Here is a 16,732-nt window from a genome sequence, read left to right as displayed (position 1 = left end):
GGAGCCAAATCAAAGAGAAGTTTTAGTTCTGGATCCTGTAGGTCTTCATCGGATAAAACTCTCACGGAGTCGCTGGGAGTTTTGAGCCCATAAGGTCTCTAGAATCTGGCCCATAATTACTCTTTGGTCAACATTGCAAGGCAGGATCCTGTACCCACTGAAGTCAACGGCAAAACTCGGACTGACTTCGTTGGGGGAAGGATCGGGTCCCCAGTATGTGTTCAGTACGGCAATTTATAATTAATTATAAATTACTAAAACTCGATAAAAGAAAAGGAGTACTGGTGGCACCCTAGAGACTAACGGATGCATAAAGTGAGCTGTAGCTCAGGAAAGCTCATGCTCAAATAAATTGGTCAGTCTCTAAGGTGCCACAAGTCCTCCTTTTCTTTTTGCGGATACAGACTAACACAGCTGTTACTCTGAAACCTAAAACTCGATAGAAACCTGCATAAGGCGAATATAAGCCGCAAATCAGGGCAAATGGCCACTTACGATTTCTCAGGTGAAAAATGGAAATGATTCCACGCTGGGCTTATTTCGAAAGAGGACTTTGCCCTGAGAGAGAGCGAGCGAGCGACCTGTTTGGAAAGTTTTTTTCCTAGAAAAGCGCAAAGGTTACTGATGGATTCAGGGATCTGCTTCTGAGTGGGACTTGCTTTCCTATGTCATAGGTTGCATCAGGACAGGCTGGTGTGGCCCGAGTGTAAAATCCGGCTGGACATAGAAAAAAATCTAGAAATGTCATTTCTGTGGGTGCAAGATTATTAAATCGATTTCATGATGGGGAAAAAAGGGGGACGCCAGGTGAACCGGCGCAAAAAGGGGGATGGATTCGTTTGGGAAGGTAGCTGACTGACAGCTGGCATGGGGAAGAAATGGAAGGCCTTAAGTTAAGGGAGCGAATAAAGCATGTGGTTCAGGGGATACTCTCAGAACCTGTCCACAACATTACCAGCCACCGAAACTGCAATCCACCGCCACCCGATTTCCAAAGCACGAGCCTTGCCAACGCTGCGGTGCCAGGGGCTGGCAGGAAGCTGCAGCCTGAGCTGGACAAATACACTTCAGTGTACTCCTCTGACTGAGCTCCGCATCCATCCCCTCTAGTCTAAGGGAGCCTGGGGCTTTCTTTGCTTGCCGCGGTTAGGAAGAGGTTAGTCACGGTCTCCCTTTCATTCCAACCAAGGTCTTTACACCTAACCCTGGCTTGAATTTTTTAAAAAACCAGAAAAACTTCCTACTCAGCCAGTCCACCCCAGCGAGGGACTCGCTTTCCAAACCGGCTTGAATTCTAGCTATTCCCACAAGACGCCATTTGGATGAGGTCATTAAAAAAAAACAACAACCCCTTCCTTATTAATACCGTAATGTATTGCCCTGGAAAGGCTCCGCTCAAATCTAGTCAACTGCCTAAAACTGAAAGCAGAGAGGGAATTAGTTTGCCGATATCCCGAGGAAAAATCCAGCCTGCACCTCAGCTGCAAGGGCAAACTTAGGGCTCCAGCCAGCCCTGTCTATTTTTAACACAACTTTTTGGGGCTCTCTTTCTGGTGAACTGAAAACACACACACACACCCACACACACACACCAATGCACGTTTGATTAGAAGCCGGGTAACTTATCACCCTATTAGAGTCTAGTATATTTCCTCCACTGTCAAGTTGAATAGTCTCCACTTGGCTGCAATGGGAGGCTGTTGTCTCGAGTCTTGGACTAACCTGTGGAATCCATGTCGGGTTCCTCCAGTAACCCACAATGCATGCTCTTCCCATGGGCAGTACAGAAGCCCCAAAGTCCCGGGGTCTGGAGATCCCCTAGCTCAGAGATGCACACCGAGAACAGAGAGAGGGGAGGGGGGGAGGTTAGAGAGAGAGAGAGAGAGAGAGAGGGACACTCAGTAATCCAGCAGGGCAAAGCCAGACCCGTCAAAATGTTTGCGGATGTTTCATGGGAAAAAGCATCATTTTATAGGAGCCCTGATGGGAGAAATGTCATTGATAGGCCAGCCAGCCTGATGAATGGCTGCTAGTCAGATGGGGATGTGGCAAGGCTCAATGTGAAGCCCATTGTGATGCTGTTTTGAATAAGAAAAGCTTTCCTCCAAAAAGGGGGGCCTTAGATCTACGCAATCCCAACACTTCGACTTCCCTCCTCGGTTAGAGCATTAGAAACGTTCTTCTGATTTAAAGTTCCAGGGGCCTTTCCACTCCTCCCCCCCCCCCAGTCTTTGGTTCATTACAGCCTGAGCTCAAATTTGGCTCAGCTCTTCAAACAAGCAGGAGATCTGGGTGCGGGGTCTGCGGTGTGTGTAAAGACCCCATCGATCGACCCCTCCCCGAGCTTTAAGTTGGGCTCATTCCCAGACACACATGGAGTTGGAGGCTGTGTGCTGCCTTCCCCCCAGGTCTTGCAAGCTCAGTTTGGCTGGGGAGGGGTGACGGAGAAAGTTGCCCATGAACAGAGCTGACGGTCCAGTTCTGTGTCCCTGGCGCACCCCCCCCCCCCAAGGCATTTTTTGCTTGGCTCGCCAGGGACTGCACATAAACTGCATGTGTTGTACAGGGCGGTGGCACGTTGTACAAGTTGTATGCACTTGACGTGCAAGTCTGGAAGAGAAGGGAAGCTCCAGGCGGCGCTTCCAAGAAAGAAGGGACGGTTGTGTGTGCTCTCCGGGGTACATGAAAAGAACAAAATGTTACCTGCGGTTTTTAGGACAACGTTGTAGGGTTCCCTTTAGGGGTGCAAGGGAGCTGGACTGCAAAGAAAGTTGCTTATTCTGAAGGCGGTTCTAGGTGCTGGAAGTGGAAGTAAAAGTGCAAAGCTCGGGCTCTGATAAAGTGGCTGGTTTAGGGAAGGAAAAGCTGTGATTAGAATATGAATAGAGCTCCAGGAGAGGAAGAGAAAGGGGGATTACAGCTGAATTACTTTGACCATGGACAGAGCCAACGTTTTCTACTCTCTCCCCCACACCCAGACTTCCCCCCTCCTTCCCTTCCCCTGGAAAAAAAAAAAAACCGAAAAAAAAAACCCAACCACCCAGCGAAACAAGCAGCGCTTCTGCTAAACAGGAAGCCGAACATCTCCTAGTACCTTCAAATCCATATTAAGAGATGAAAGGAGACAAAGCGTTGCTGCCAGTCGGCTGCCGCGGGGCCCTGCTCGGATTCTGAGCACTCATGCAAAAAGTCTCTGTGCAGAGCAGGGAGATGCTGACACACTTGTTAGCTTTGCCTAAAAGACAATAAACACAAAGATTGTCCTTTGGGGCAAAGGAGTGAGGAGCAAAACCTGGAAAACTCAAGGGGGGTTTTGTGTGGGAAGCAAACTGCGGCTCAATAAGAGGTTGCAAAAGAGTGAGACTGTGACAAAATAGCGTCTGAAGCAACGGGATCGAAAAAGCCTTCAGGGAAAGGTAAAGAAATTGGCCTGTTAAATTTCACAAACGCTTCCTGCTGCAAAAACATTCCCCCAGAAGACCTAGGAGCAGGGGCAGAGCAGCTGTTCCGGCGGGGAGGTTGGCTATTGCGGGCTGGAATCACCTACACCTTAAACAAACTGACCCCTTTGATCCTTTGGCCACTATTGAATGCCTGGGATGAGATGATAATGAGGTGATGGGACACAGTATCAACAAGGAGCATATTGTATGGGGCTGTTTGTTTGTTTGTTTGTTTTTGGGGGGGGGGGGGAAATCGGGAGAGTCCTAAAGAGAAATCCCAGTGTCGTTGGCTCAGCAATTCCTGTAACTTTGGTACAGTGTAAAACCAGAGTGTGGCCCCCGTATTGATGTGAAGAAGAACGATACACTGCGCTGTGCCCAGCTTGTTTATGTCTGTTGAAAGGTGGGAACGAGGGTCGAATTGCAATAGCAACGAGAAAGCAAACCTTTCCTCTGCTGGGCACGGGCGGGGGATTGTCTCTCTAGGTTGCTCCACAGAGGCAAATCCCCCCTATTTCTTCCTGAAAGAAGAAGTGAACTCCCACGTGTTTGGGGAAGTCGAATCTGGCAATTTAGAGACAGCAGCTTGTTGTTGCCCTCCTTTGAAAGAATGTCATTTTCCTCCCCTTCTGGTTGAATTATGATTTAGACACTGACCATTTCTTTTGATCAAGGCTAATGAAGGGTGGGGGGTGGCGGCAGGGCCAGAGAGACCCAAAGGTTTGCAGCAGCTGTATTTGGAAGAATGCCTTTTGTCCTCGCCGGAGTGTGCTAGGAAACACGTGATGGGTTAAAGTGGGATCATGCTGCAATAAGCAGCTGGGGGCATTCGGCCTGTCTCCTGCGGGTGTCTGTCTGGGAATGAGGGCTCGGAGCTCCAAGGCCATCAGCACAGAAACTGTCTTACAGGCAGTGAAAAGGGATGGGGGTGAGAAAATTGGGGCCAAGATTTCTCCTTTTTAAGATGGTCAAAATTTCACATCCATGGTCCGGCTCTGCTGCAGCCTGTGTGTGATGGTGGGGCACATGGGGGGCAGCTGCCAGCATCTGGACATCAGGGAGCTGCAGCTTGGGCAGGGGACGGGCTTGCTCTCCTCCCCCTTTCCTGCAGGACTCGCTGCTCCTTAGGCCTCACAGGTGAATGCAGCAGAGAGCGAGCCCCCAGCCACAGTCTCTCATAGGCCCCCAGGAGACTCCTCTCCAGTGCAAAGAACACTGTGAAACTGGCTCTTCTGTACTGCCAGACCTGCCCTCTGGGCAGCCAGAGCCTCCTTAGTGGCAAAGGAATTCTGCCCTGCCTCTGGCTCCTAGGGCCAACACAACTGGGAGGGAGGGAGCAGAGGGTGGGGTCTATTCCTTCTTGCGCAGCCACAGCATCATTAACTCAGGCCTGCTCTACACCACAGGGGTAGGCCAACGTACGGTGCCTTGTGTCAAGGTAGCTGTAGAAGCGTCTTTACTTACATTTGGCTCCAACCAGCACAAGTGCTTCTCTACACCAATTTAGTAATACCCCCTTCCTGTGCACAGGCATGCTCGATGGAGCTAGGTTGACGTAGCGTCAGTGTAGACACTGTGTTACTCCCCTCGACTGTTGCTGGCTTTCAGGAGCCATCGCACAATACTCCACCCTGATAGTACAATCGACACAAGCGCTCCTGGGAAGACGTGCACTGCCAACACATGGAGCCTCATGTGCACAAACGATGTAAAAACCACAGTGGCTGTTGGCCAACGAAAGTTAGGTCAACATAATGTTGTAGTGTAGACATGGCCTCTGTTCCAATCACAGGGCCAATCACTTACACTGCCACAAACATGGGTGTACCAGAGCAGGGGTTAGCCCAGGGCTTGTACTTGGGGGTTTCCTGCTCAGCTGCAAGGTGGAATCAGGGCTCCATAGTTGGCTGCTCCCTTTCTCTCAACTTCAGAGTTTATTTTTCCTCATGTTATGACTAGAACACTGTAAAATAGAAATAGTGTATTAGATTTAATAAAACAAAACAAGGTTCCCCGGTCCCTCAATTCCTGGCCCTGCTGAAGCCCTGCAAGCTCCAGTGTGAGCAATCTTTGGAGCCTGCCCGTGTTTGCTGCTGTGAAAACTTTGTGCATGGTTTGGGGATAGGGTGACCAGAGAGGAAGTGTGAAAAATCAGGATGGGGGTAGGGGGTAATATGCGCCTATATAAGACACAGCCCCAAATATCAGGACTATTCCTATAAAATCGGGACATCTGGTCACCCTAAGTGGGGATGTGCACACGGGTGTATGAATAAATATTTGGAGCAGTGGTAACTGGAAGCCTGTGGTACTTCTGCAGGGTGGGGGTGGGCGGTTAGTCAGCTTTAACTTAAAAATAGGAAGAGCTAAATGTAATGGAGCTTCCAGATCTGGGTGTCATGGAGGAGCTCCCAGAAACTGCTCCCTCAGAAATTACTCAGAGGCACAGGCCGCAGGAAGGCCAGATGTGTTGTCAAAGCATCAGGCAGTGGGGCTGAGTGAGGGCCAGTGACCCTGTCTGGCCAGAGGTAGGCCTCCTAGTGTTGTAGCCTGGCACCCTGAGGGGAGAGACGCCTCCTGCTCATATCAAATTACAGGACAGGCAGAGGAGCCAATATACTATGTGGGCCTGATTTTCAGAAGTGCTGAACATCCAGAATGCCCGCTGAAGTCAGTGGGACCTACCTGGGCATAGCACCTCTGCACATCAGGCCCATGCGTTCTAACGCTTCACAGAACCATCCCTGTGATGTCCCAGCATTAAATCATTTGTTAGAGAGCAATACAGCAACTACTATGACCACGTTCCCTCTGTGCTGGTGAGATGGATGCAGTTCACAAGTGATTATGTGCAGGATGGGGTGGCTAAGAGACAACCCCCACAGAGCTGAATGCAGCCCAGGGCGGCCCTCTTCTTTAATTTAAACCAGAGGTTTGCCTCTGCAGAGATGACAAATCCCAGCAAGTGATGCTCCATGTGAACACTGTATACTTCCTCCTGCGGGCAGAACTTCCAGCTCAAAGACAAAGGTGGCTGCTAAAAGGGAGCTGAACAGGTATTTGTTTTGGTTCAGTTCAGCTTTGCCTTCAGTTGCATTCAGTGTCTTTGGGTTCAGTTCCAGATCAAGCCACCCATAAACCCCCCAAACACAGTTCGGTTACCAGTGTGAACTGGTTCAAATCAAATTTCAGTCTTCGTGGAAGTAAATTTGAAAGAGAGAGTTGAAAAAAAAATGAAACTTTTTTGATTTTTGACCATTTTTTAATTTTACATAAGTTTTCCTAATGTTTTAGTGTTATCAAACACAATTTTTTTATGAACAATTTGTTTGAGTGAACTAAAAAAGCATCTAATATTTGGTCTGTCATATTGGACCTCTGTGACAAAAGGATACATTTGAAGCCTGAAAGTGTTCTTTCAAAAACTCACTTGTGTTCCTGCAACTGCCCATACAATTTTTGCCCGTTGATACAGCTCGAGCATGACATTTTTATGATGGATCCCCATCAGTTAATATGTTTTCTGTCTTACTGAGACCTGGCTCATCTTCAAATTAATCAAGAATTGGCCCAATCTTTTTTGGGCTTTCCTTCATCCCGATCTCACTATCTTTTCAGAGGTTTAATGAGTTTTATAAGACGTTCCGATTCATCATCTGATCTTTCAGTTTCAGACATTCATTCTGTGACATCATTATTTTAGACTGCTGCCTGAAGCATTTCCATTTGCATCCACGTTCGGGTTAAATGAGATTTTGCCTGGACTTCTGACATAAGGGGTTGATATCTAGGATCAAGGCATATACGCGAGAGAAAGATATTTTCAGAACAGACTTTTTTTCTCATTTATTCATTTAAGTCAGAAAAGCTTCTGTAAAAGGAGAAGAGAGTTTTGGTGTTTCCAGCTAGCATTTTAAGCAAACACCATAAAAAAGTCACCTGGGGTCAGTTTTTCATACTGAAGAATCTTTGTCGTCACTTTAGTAGGCTTCAGTGCAATTGCGATTCTTTCAATGGAGGTGGGTAGCAGGCAGTGCCCCAGAGGGTGGGGTGCAGGGTAGGCCCTGGGGCTTGCTTCGGTGGGGAAGTGAGCTTGGGACATGGACCCTGCCTCAAGTGGGGCAATTGGAGGGAGGAGGTGCTCCAGGATTGCATATGGGTGGGAGGCATCCTGTCTAAGGGGGAGGAGGGCTGGGGAGCAGGGGGGAAATTCATCTATCTCCTATGTCCCCTTTGCACAGGTTACAGGGCTGTAAACTCCCTTTAGAGAATGATCCTGATGTAGGAGACCTCTCTGGAAGGTGTAAAGCCAGCTCTGTCCCATCCTCCCCAGTGGAGGGGCTCCCTGCAGTGGAGCCAGAGTGTGCCTACATTCCAGCTATTCTGCGTTAGTACACTGGCTCCTAGAGGGCATTGCATTAGGGATACAGGTCAGCGCCAGCCTCAGGGCTACTCTAACCTGTGAGGAAGGCCAAGCAAGCCCTCACCAGCCACAAGCTAGGGGAAGCATTCTCTTTGGGGAGGGGGGGGGCAGGGTGTCTCTGCACCAGTACAACAGCAATTTGGGCCTGGTTGATTTAGTTTCCCAGATGTAAAATCGGGATCATTCTTACACAACTGACTTACCAGGTGTGGTATGAGAGTGACTTGTGAAGCACTTTGAAGGTGCAAAGCACTGCTTATTAGTTTCTCATTTCTTCCCATCACTAACAAATGAAAAAAACTGTTACTAACCTTCCATAAGTCTTGTTCTTCAAGATGTGTTGCTCACATCCATTCCATGCCAGGTGTGTGCATGGCACGTGCACAGTTGCTGGAGATTTTTACCTCAGTGGTATCCATTGGGCCAGCTCGAGCACCCTCTGGCCATATGCGCCAGTGTAAAGGGCCCTGCCGACCCAGCACCCTCTCAGTTCCTTCTTGCCAGTAACTCTGACAGAGGGGTAGGAGAACGAGTCATGGAATGGACCAGAGCAACACATCTTGAAGAACTGCTACAGAAGGTTAGTAACCAAGTTTTCTTCCTTGAGTGCTTGCTCATGTCTATTCCACGCTAGGTGACTCACAAACAGGACCTTTGGAGGTGGGCGCAGAGTTCATGGACATGCTGACTGTAATACTGCTCTTCTGAAACCAGCGTCATCTCAAGCCTGTGGGGTGATGGCATAGCGGGATGTGAAGGTATGCACCGATGACCAGGTTGTGGCCTTGCAGATGTCCTGGATTGATACCTGCACAAGGAACGCTGCTGATGAACCCTGGGCTCTTGTGAAATGAGCAGTCACAGTGGCAGGACGTGGAACCTTCGCCTGCTTGTAACAAGTTCGAATACAGGCCGTTATCCAGGATGAGATTCTTTGGGATGACAAAAGGTAGCCCTCTCATCCTTTCCGCTACTGCTACAAAGAGCTGCGTGGACTTCTTGAAGGACTTCATTCCCTCAATATAAAAGGGAGGGCCCATCTAACATCCAACGTATGAAACAGATGTTCCTCAGTGGACTCGTGAGGTTTTGGGAAGAAGACAGGTAGAAAAATGTCCTGGTTGTTGTGGAATTGCGACACCGCCTTTGGCAGGAAGCCCGGGTCAGGGCGCAGCTAGACCTTGTCCTTGAAGAACACCTTATAAGGGGGTTCCAACATCATGGCTTTGACCTCAGAGCCTCTTCTGGCCAAGGCAATTGCCACCAGGAAGGTGACCTTCCAAGAGAGAAGCAGCAGGCAGCATGATGCTAATGTCTCAAGGGGGGGGAGGGGCATGAGCCTCACCAGGACCAGGTTTAAGTCCCATGGGGGGATTGGATCATGAACCTGAGGATAGAGTCTTTCCAGCCTCTTCAGAAACCTTACTGTCATCTCACAGGAGAACACTGATCTGTCATTCAGTGGAGGGTGGAAGGCGGAGATGGCTGCCAAGTGAACCTTAATACATGAGAGAGCCAGACCCTGATGCTTTAGATAGAGCAGATAGTCCAAGATAGACTGAAGAGAAGATCAGGATGGAGAGAGATTTTGTTTAGAGGCCCAACAAGTCAAGTGTTTCCACTTGGCCAGGTAGGTAGCCCTGGTAGAAGGCTTTCTACTATCTAGCAAGACCCATCAAACCTGATCCAAGCAGGCCTGCTCTTCAGGGTTCAGCCACTCAGCAACCATGCAGTCAGGTGCAGGGAGGCGAGGTTAGGGTGAACCAACTGGCTGTGGTCTTGTGAAATCAAGTCTGGGAGGAGTGGGAATGTGAGTCAAAGAGGTCTAGAAGCTTGCTGAACCAATGCTGGCATGGCCTTGCCAGTGCTATTGGGATAAACTTCACTTTGTCCCATTTGATTTTTAGAAGGACCTTGTGAACCAAGGGGGTCGGTGGGAAGGCATACAGCAGGCTGTCTGCCCGTGAGAGCAGGAAGGCATCAGAGAGGGAGCCTATGTTGTGACTGTGCAGTGAACAGAACTGATGGCATTTCCTGGTCTGTCTGGTGGTGAACAGGTCCACCTGTGGAGGCCCCCACCTCTGGGAGATGACATGGATGACCTGTGGGTGAAGAGACCACTCGTGGAGAGAGGAAAAAGATCTGCTGAGATGATCTACCAATGCGTATTGGGCTCTGGGGAGATTTGACGCCTCAAGGTAAATGGTGTGTTTCACACAGAAATCCCACAGCTGAAGGACCTCCTGGCCCAGGGCTGAAGATCGAGCCCCCCTGCTTGTTGATGTAAAACACTGATGCAAAATTTTGGTACAGTGTTGTCCATCAGGACCTGCACCACTTTGTCTGAGATCTGGGGAAGGAACAACTGGCAAGCCAAGTGTACTGCCCTGAGTTCCCTGACATTTATATGCAGGGAGAGTTCTTCCTGGGACCAAAGGCCCTGGGTCCTGAGACTACTGAGGTGGGCTCCCCACCCCAGGTCTGACATGTCTGAGACTAGGGTTGTCAATAGCTGAAGGGTACCCCTTCCATTATGGATCCTGGGTCTCTCCAACAGGCCAGCAAAGTGAGAACTAGAGGTGGAATCATGAATATTGAGTCCAGGTGGTGTTTGCTTGGGGAGTAGACTGATGTCAGCCATATCTGGAGGGGTCTGAGGCATAGCCTTGTGTAGTGCATCATGTAGGTACATGCTGCCATGTATCCCAGTAGTCTGAGGTAGACCCGAGCAGACCCATAAATTGGGTGAATCGTGACCTTGGAAATCAGGTCCAATATAGCTTGGAATCAAGCTTCTGGCAGGGAGGCTTTGGCTGGGTCAAGTCGAGCACTGCCCTGATAAACTTTATTCTCTTAATGGGGACCAGGGTTGACTTCTGCTTGTTTATTAACAGACCCAGTGCCTGGAAGGTGGCCTGGATTGTACTGATGATGCACTGCACCTGAGCCTGCAACTGCCCTTTGATCTGCCAGTCGTAGAGGTATGGGTAGACTTCTACACCTCAACACCTGAGGAAGGCTGCTACCATGGCCATACACTTTGTGAAGACCTGTGGGGATGCCAATAGGCTGAAAGAAAGAGCAGTGAATTGTTAGTGGCATTGACCTACTACAAACTTGAGAAATCTTCTGCGTCTGTGGAAGACAGATGTAGAAATGAGCATCCTTTAAGTCGAGGGCAGCGTATCAGTCTCCTGGATCTAGGGAGGGAATGATGGAGTCCAGGGAGACCATACAGAATGTCAATTTCTTGAGATATTTGTTGAGGTGACACAGGTCCATGATGGGCCATTAGACCCCCCTCCCACTCCGCTTGGCCTTCTGGATTATGAAATATCAGGAGTAAAACCCTTTCCTTCTCAAGTCTTGAGGAATCTCGTCTACAGTCCCCACACATAGTAGGGCTTGCACCTCCTGGACGAGAAGCTGCTCGTGAGAAGAGTCCCTGAAAAGGGATGGGGACGAGGGTGGGACGGAGGGGTGGATGAAAATCGGAGGCTGTAACTGTTACCGTACTCAGTACCGAACAATTTGATGTTATATATGATCATATTCAGCTGAAGGGCGACGGGTGGTCCAATAACAAAAGGGAAGATGGATATGGAGTCAAGACTGGTATATTGCCCTCAGGCATACCTCCAAAAGGTCTGCCTCGCCCAGCTGGGTTATCTGTGAGAACCCAACTGGAAGGCTGAGGGAGGAGGAAGGGGTTGGCGTAGCTTATAACCCTTCCCTTTTCTTTTGTAGGGCTCCTGCCCTGGGAGGCTGCTGGGACCTAAAGTACTTCCTGGAAGCTGGGGGCACATAAAGGCCCAGGGAACAAAGCTTGGCCCTTGAATCCTTGAGGCTGTGAAGCTTCGAGTCGGTCTGTTCCGACAGGGAGGTGCCCTCAAAGGGGAGGTCCTGGGTGGACTGCTGCACTTCATGAGGGAGGCCAGAGGATTGGAGCCATGAACAGCGCCTCATGGTGACTGCCAATGCCATAGTCCTGGCTGCTGAGTCGGCTGCATCCAGAGCCACCTGGAGAGAGGTCCTGGCCACAGTTTTGCCCTCCTCTAGGATAGCTGTGAACTTCTGCCTTGACTCCTGCAGAAAGGAGTCCTTAAATTTGGACAATGAGTCCCACAGATTAAAATTGTAGCTCCCCAGCAGTGCCTGCTGGTTGGAGATACGTAACTAGAGACTATCTGTCAAATAAACCTTACGTTCAAAAATGGGTCCAGTCTCTTGGCCTCTTTATATTTGGGGTTAGCACTCGACTGCCTCTGTCTGTCCTGCTCATTTGCCGCCGACACTACCAGGGACCCCAGGGTGTGGGTGCGAATAAAGGTACTCAAACCCATTGGCTGGGACATGGTATTTCTTCTCTACCCTTTTTGAGGTGTTGGGGGCGGGGCAGAGAAGGAGTCTGCCACAGTGTTCTGACAGGGCCCATCACCACTTCGTTAACAGGCAAGGCCACTCTGGAGGGAGCAGCTGCAGCTAGCATGTAGATTAGGCTGTCTTCTGACCCCTTAAGCTCTTCAACCTCCAGACTCAAGTTCACAGCAACCCTTTTCAGGAGCTCCTGGGGAGCGGGTTACTAGGGCCTGCGACTGCCTCGTCTGGGGATGAGGAGGAGGCCTGTGCCAGAGGCAGGGCTCCCTCCTCCTCATCTCCTTCCACCACGTCCATTGGGGCCACTTCCTGAACATCGGCACCGGGGTTGGTATCTGAGTCAGGTCTGTTGCCAGATAGGAAGAGACGGGAGCTCACCTTTCTGACACCACCAAGTATGAGAGGTGGGAAGAAGTGACCAGTACCGGGGGAAAACCCCAAGGATTCCAGTACTGCCACTGCATTGGCCAGTGACCAGAGGGCTGGCACCGAAGTCTGGTGTGTAGGCTGGGTACTGATAAGTTTTGGGTGGAGCGAAGGATTCCCCGCCAGAGTCTGAGGTGGATTCTTCCTCTGGAGACCATAGTGGTGCAGTACCAGCTTCTGCCTCTGGGCAGTGCCGGGGAACTGCTGCCTCGGGATCATGGAGGGCTTGCCCCGGATGGTGCCACGGTGTTCGGTGCCATGGTGGAGCTCGCTGCACCTTGCTCCTTTCTGTCCTCAGTCACCTTGGCTGACGAGGGGCCTTGAGGATATGGAGAATATAGGATATTGGAGGATATTGCGGAATTGGGAGGGGCAGCGGGGCCTTTGCGGCTTGGAAAGCCTCCGGGATTGAAGGGGCCAGCAGACGCCTGACCCCATGGCTGCTCCCGAGAGACGGTGGCAGGTCCTGTACTGGACTCAGCATCTAGGTAGAGTCAATGGCGTCATCAGAGGCTCTGGGGAGGATGAGTGGCCTGATGCAGGTCTCACTATGCTAGTCGCTCCCCTCTTGTTCCTCCTCTGCATGGGAGAACGCCCTCTCTCAGTATGTTGTTTCTTATGCCTCTTCCTCAGCACCAGGGATGGGGAGCAGTGCTGGGAAGAGCACGGTGCCAGGGGAGCACTCTGCATGGTTGTCAACGTTGATTCTCAGCGTTGATTCGGAGGGGCTCAGCTCCGAGGCCAATCTGAGGGCCACCTCCATAAGAAAGGCCTTCAGCTGAATGTCACTATCCTTTCTCGTGTGGGATTTGATGTCTCTGCAGATCTGGCACTTCTCTTTAATGTGAGACTCCTCCAGCCACTTTAGGCAGCTAGCATGCAGGTCACTCACTGACATCAGCTTGCCGCATGAGGCACACAGCTTGAAGCCCAGGGACCAGGGCATACCCAGCCCTTGGGCGAAAAGTCTCTCGACGACAGGGACAATTACTAACAGTACTATATACACTAACTAACTCTATACACTGACCGCAATAACTATATAAAATATGAACAGAGAAAGTCCAAAACCACTGGGAAAGCAGCCTTGGTACAGCAAAAAGGGTCATTCCAGCAACCATCATGTGCGGTAAGAAGAAACTGAGAGGGCACAGGGCCAGCGGCACCCTTTATGCTGGTGCATTTGCCAAAGAAGAAAGTAAAACACGAGCCTTTTCCTTAGTCCTTAAAATAAGCATTACACTTTTAAACAGCTTTTTTTCTGTGAAAAGTGTCAAATTTTATCATTTCATTTTAAAATTAAGAAATGCAAGTAATTATTGAGGGCAGTTTTCAATTTCTCATCAGGCCAAGTGTGTGTGTGTGTGGGGGGGGGGGGGTTCTCCTGGGCTTTTAAGCAGAAAAGAGTAACACCTATTCTGTGAGCACTGCTGCTATCGATTTGTATATCCCAACTATATGTTTAAAGGGGACTCTGGCATTGCCAAGGGTCTGTGGTGAATTCTCCATCATTGGACATTATAAAGTCAAAATTAAAGGTTTTTCTAATATATATTCTCTAGTTCAAAGAGGAATTAATTCAGAAGTTTTATGCCGGAGGTCAGACTAGATGATCACAATGGTTCCTTCTGGCCTTATAATCTCTGAAGACAAATACATTGAAAACAAACCACTTTTATCTAATATTATTACATTTAGATTATTTTAAAAGATGTTGAAAAAAATCTTTTCACTATGTATTTGCACAACATCCTGAATGAATGATGAAACAAGACTAGCCAGTTTCACTTTTGTTCATAGTTAATTTCACTTTCTGGTTACAAGGCACAAGTACAATGCTGGAGCGTTTGGGAAGGTTTACATGAAAACGTCACTGAAATTTTTTATAAAGGTGCTTTTAATGATCTGAATGGCTCAAAAATGAGGCTGTTTTTTTAAAGCCTGAACAAGTGATTAGCTAAACCCAGCTTCAATTACAGCTACAAGTTCCGGATTTTATGAATAAACTGCACCTAAACATCTTTCAGCACCCTTTTTAATTTTATTTCTCATAATTACACAGCATGATTAGACATTTATGGTATTTTAAGGGACAGTTTCAAATTCATCCCTGTAGACCCAAACTTCATTTTGCAGTGGAATAATAGACTTAGTTTCCAGCCCAGACTTCTGTAATCAAGTTTAACAATTCTACATTTTTAATACCGTCAAATCCCTTGTATCCTCAAAATAAATGGGATGATTTAAAATGATTTATAGGGTAGGTATCCCAGCTAGCAGCAAAATACATGTTTGCTTGTGCTAGAAAGTGGACTGTGTTCAGCATTTCAGCTGGGAGTCATATTAGTGACCTTCATGTTAAATAGTACTTCTGGTAAAAAGCTTCTCCTGGACACCAAGTAGGAAGAAATAAAGAAGCTGGAATAGAATGAAAACTTTATGGCGCAGTTTCCTAACCACAGTACCCTGTATGAAAGCCCTGAGAGCAAGTATTTGTTTGGAACATTACATCTCCTTCAGTGATTAGACAAAAAGTCATTACATGGCTGTTTTGAGGAAGCCCAGTCATGGCATGGGAGTCATCAGCTGACATTAGAACGGTGTGTGACGGCATTTCACTTTACAAAGGGAAGATCAGCTTGCAGAATGCGGCCAGATACAGCATTTCAAATGCCTTTCTGAAGACTGTGTGCGAGTTCCACAGAGCTGCAGGGAGGAGATTCTCAGTTAAAAGTAGGGTAGCAACTTGAGGGGCTTATTTCAAAGCAGAGTTCTTCTAAGGGCCATGGACAGGGATCCTCTGCCCCTGCACCTCTAGCCTGAGAAGCATGTCCTAGGAGTTTGTCTATAAATGGTTCTTGAGTTATTTCCTATATTTGCTCTGCAGTGCTGATATCATACATAACACCATCTATCATTCCAAAGTGTCTTCCTAGATCAGTAAATGTAGGTGATCATTCTTAAAACACACGGTGTAAACATAGGTAGTAAAATATTGGATTTAACTGAATTCTACAATCTTATTACTCTCTCACTGTATGAGAGGCAGCTCTGGATGAAAGAAACCTGGATTTGACTTTACCTGGATCAGACGGTGGTAGGTGTTTATTGCTGGGGCACGGTTTTAGTTGAATTGGTGGAGGAAGCATCTATTCTATCTATTGAGATACACCTGCCTATTGCCACAATAGATACACCTGCCTATTGCCACAGACTCTTTATAGTCTCTGCATTCTACTGGTTTCAGAGTAACAGCCGTGTTAGTCTGTATTCGCAAAAAGAAAAGGAGGACTTGTGCCACCTTAGAGACTAACCAATTTATTTGAGCATAAGCTTTCGTGCAATGCTAGCAATTCTCTGATAGCTACTGGGGTCTGTGCTGCCTTTTCTCCCTCATCTTTGGCTACCCATCTTTCCTACCTAGCACAGGCCTCACAATCATTATCCCATGACTTTGCCGTCTCTAAGCTCAACTGCTGTACCATACTCTTAGGACTACCCTTCAATGTCACCAGAAGCCTGCTTTCTGAATGGGGTAAGCTATTATGAACACATTCCTTTGCTCCTGCTGATCTCTGCTCTGGCTACCTGTTGATTTGCAGATACAATTTTAGATGTTGCGTACAACTTTCAGAGCCCTGAATGGCCTGTAATTCACCCCAGACCATCACAGCAATTAAGACAGGACTAGGCAGCATGAACACCTCAGTCAGACTATATTTTCCAGGACCCAGGCCAGAGCTCTCTGAGGGGAAGGCCCTAGCATTTGAAGCTCACTCCCTCTGGTGGTCCACCAGAGCCGCAATTTGACAGTCTCTGGGAACAAGGTAGGTGCACTTATTTGGCCAGGGCTTTTCATTCATTTCCCGCCCCCTTCTCACAGCCTGGCAGCAGAAAGGTAATTTGGGTAGAGCAGTGGCTCATAAGTTACCCTTTTTGGGGGGCATGTTCAATTCTGTACATTCCTTAACTTTTTGTTAATAGCATCTTGTTGTTCAGGTCACAGGTGACTAAAAAACCCCCAACCTTTCCAGGTCCAAATGTTCTTCTCTGAATTATCCAG

This window comes from Eretmochelys imbricata, chromosome 1 (assembly GCF_965152235.1).
Source record: "Eretmochelys imbricata isolate rEreImb1 chromosome 1, rEreImb1.hap1, whole genome shotgun sequence".
In the NCBI taxonomy this organism is placed as follows: domain Eukaryota; kingdom Metazoa; phylum Chordata; order Testudines; family Cheloniidae; genus Eretmochelys; species Eretmochelys imbricata.
This window is presented reverse-complemented; position numbering follows the sequence as displayed.